General features: G+C 46.8%; 1 protein-coding gene across 1 annotated transcript in view; it reads left to right on the forward strand.

Annotated features, from left to right (window-relative positions):
- Positions 1–3,577, forward strand: part of LOC105001658 — an 18,473-nt gene that overhangs the window by 7,903 nt on the left and 6,993 nt on the right. The gene's annotated exons all lie outside the window — the stretch shown is intronic.

A 3,577-nucleotide genomic window follows, 5' to 3' on the forward strand; every position in this document is an offset into this window, starting at 1 on the left:
TTTCCAGTAAGTCAGTTCTTCACATCAGGTGGCCACAGTATTGGAGTTTCAGCTTCAACATCAGTCCTTCCAATGAATATTCAGGACTGATTTCCTTTAGGATGGACTGGTTGGATCTCTTTGCAGTCTAAAAGACTCTCAAGAGTCTTCTCCAACACCACAGTTCAAAAGCATCAATTCTTCAGTGCTCAGCTTTCTTTATAGTCCAACTCTCATATCCATACATGACTGTTGGAAACACCATAGCTTTGACTAGACTGGACCTCTATTGGCAAAGTAATGTCTCTGCTTTTTAACATGCTGTCTAGGTTGGTCCTAGCTTTTCTTCCAAGAAGCAAGTGTCTTTTAATTTCATGGCTGCAGTCACCATCTGCAGTGATTTTGGAGCCCCCAAAATAAAGTCTGTCACTGTTTTCATTGTTTCCCCATCTATTTCCATGAAGTGATGGGACTGGATGCCATGATCTTCTTTTTTGAATGTTGAGTTTTAAGCCAGCTTTTTCATTCTCTTTCACTTTCATCAAGAGGCTCTTTAGTTCCTCTTTACTTTCTGCCATAAGAGTGGTATTATTTGCATATCTGAGGTTATTGATATTTCTCCAAGAAATCTTGATTCCAGCTTGTGGTGCATCCAGCCCGGCATTTCTCATGATGTACTCTGCATAGAAGTTAAATAAGCAGGGTGACGATATACAGGACGATATACATAGTCCTTTCCCGATTTGGAACCACTCTGTTGTTCCATGTCTAGTTCTAACTGTTGCTTCTTGACCTGCATACAGATTTCTCAGGAGGCAGGTCAGGTGGTCTGATATTCCCATCTTTTGAAGAATTTTCCACAGTTTGTTGTGATCTACACAGTCAAAATTTTTGTCATAGTCAATTAAACAGAAGTAGATGTTTTTCTGGAACCCTCTTGCTTTCTCAATGATCCAATGGATGTTGGCAATTTGATCTCTGGTTCCTCTGCCTTTTCTAAATCCAGCCTGAACATCTGAAAGTTCAGGGTTCACATACTGCTGAAGCCTGGCTTGGAAAATTTTGAGCATTACTTTGCTAGTGTGTGAGACGAGTGGAATTCTGTGGTAGTTTGAAAATTCTTTGGCCTTGCCCTTCTTTGGGATTTAAATGAAAAGTGACTTTTTCCAGTCCTGTGGCCACTGCTGCAATTTCCCAGTTTGCTGGCATACTGCGTGCAGCACTTTAACAGCATCATCTTTCAGGATTTGAAATAGCTCAACTAGAATTCCATCACCTCCACTAGCTTTGTTTGTGGTGATGCTTCCTAAGGCCTGCTTGACTTTGCATTCCACGATGTCTGGCTCTAGGTGAGTGATCACACCACCATGATTATCTGGGTCATTAGGATCTTTTTTGTGCTTTCCTGGTGGCTTAGATGGTAAAGAGTCTTCCTGCAATTCAGGAGACCCGGGTTTGATCCCTTGGTCGGGAAGATCCCCTGGAGAAGGAAATGGCAACCCATTCCAGTATCCTTGCCTGGAAAATTCCATGGATGGTGAAGCCTGGCTGGCTACAGTCCTTGGGATTGCAAAGAGTCAGCCACAACTGAGCGACTTCACTTTCTTTCTATGTATTCTTGCCACCACCTCTTAATATGTTCTGCTTCTGTTATGTCCATACCATTTCTTTCCTTTATTGTGCCCATCTTTGCATGAAATATTTTCTTGGTATCTTAATTTTCTTGAAGAGAGCTTTAGTGTTTCCCATTGTATTGTTTTCCTCTATTTTGCACTGATCACTGAGGAAGGCTTTCTTCTCTCTCCTTGCTATTCTTTGGAACTCTGCATTCAAATGGGTATATCTTTCCTTTTCTCCTTTGCCTGTAGCTTCTCCTCTTTTCTCAGCTATTTGTAAGACCTCCTCAGACAATCATTTTGCCTTTTTACATTTCTTTTTCTTGGGGATTTTTTTTTTGAGGGGAGGATCATTTTGATCCCTGCCTCGTGTACAATGTCTTGAACCTCCATCCATACTTCTTCAGGTACTCTATCAGATCTAATCCCTTGAATCTATTTGTCACTTCCACTGTATAGTCGTAAGGGATTTGATTTAGGTCATACATGAATAGTCTAGTGGTTTTCCACGAGGCCCATTACCAGTTAGAGGCCCATTACACGCAGGAACTCAGGAAGAACGCTCATTTGTCTTCAAGGGACAGGAGGCTTGACAAAACTCCATTTGTTAGTTTACCCTGAATGTGCCTGGAAATTTAGATGATACTAGAGGAGCCACTTGCCTGTATCCAGAGGAATGCTAGAAGTTCTCATCCTGGAGCATGATGCCGCTGTTACACGCTGGGAGCCAGGGATCTGGAGGCCCCATCTTCCTTGATGGTTCCCCTTTCTAAAGAGGTGGCCCCAAATATTGGGGTGGGGGGGAACCCTTGGCTGTGAAAACTCTTTGCGTTCCCCTGGACTGTAGCCCTATGTGCCAGAATACTGGAGCGCATTGCCATTTCCTCCTCCAGGGGATCTTCCCAACCCAAGGCTCCAACCCACGTCTACTGTGTGGCAGACAGATTCTTTACCACTGAGCCACCGGTGGGCTGGGGCACCCCGCTAGTTTCCTGCGAAGAAAAACACCACACTGAGGTCAAGCCGCCCCTGATTCCGCCCGCACGTCGGAGTCTGGGCCTCCAGGCCCTCCCGCTGTCCCAGACCCTGGGGCCTAAGGGTAAAGGAGGCAGAGCCCAGCCTCGGGGTTTTCGGGTTTGCCTGCAGGCAGGCCGGGTCGGGCCGGTCTCGGGAGACCCTGTCCGACTCCCCATGGCGGCTGGTCGATGGGCCGGGCGAGAATACTGGAGTGGGTTCGCCATTTTCTTCTCCAGGGGGATCTTCCCCACCCAGGGATCGAACCCACGTCTCTTGTGTATCTGGCATTGGTGTTGGGGTCCTTTAATGGACCGGGACCTGGCGGTCTGGAGGCGACGATAAGAAAGTGAAAGAGAGAGAGAGGCTGATACTCCCTGGTTTATGCAGAAAACCAACGAAGTCCTTAACACAGGACTTGGCGTCTCTCACGAAGGCACCGGGCGCCCTCTCGAGGGGGTGAAAGCACAGAGTGCCTTCTTGAGAGAGTCTTAGAAGCCCGGGCAGGAGAGAGAGCAAGACGGGTCTCTGTGCTCCAGGGAATCAGCTGAAGAGAGAGAGCGAGAGAAGGACACGGGGCCCACGTGCTGATGGAGCAAAGGTGCTTTAGTGAGCTTCCTGTGAGTTATAGGCTGTGGCACAAGGAGTTTCCTTCGTCAGGGATGAAGACCAGAAAACCAAACGCACAGTAACGTTACCAAGGGGACAAGGGAGGGTGATGGCCACAAGGTCAGGAGACAATCCGTATCTCAAGAAAGGGGGTCGAGACTAAGCAGTTTTGTGGTTCAGAGAATGTTTTCTAAAGGAGATTCAAGCCTGTCTCACACAATGACCCCAGTTCCTGGGAGCAGCGTGCTGTTCTGCCTAAAAAGAAACAAAGGACTTGTGAGAAACAGCACGTAGGGGTCCTCCTGTTAAACATTCCCTAATAGGCATCGGCAGGGGGGGGTTTTTTTTTTTTTTTAATC

Source organism: Bison bison, unplaced genomic scaffold, assembly GCF_000754665.1.
Source record: "Bison bison bison isolate TAMUID 2011002044 unplaced genomic scaffold, Bison_UMD1.0 scf7180017864383, whole genome shotgun sequence".
NCBI lineage: Eukaryota > Metazoa > Chordata > Mammalia > Artiodactyla > Bovidae > Bison > Bison bison.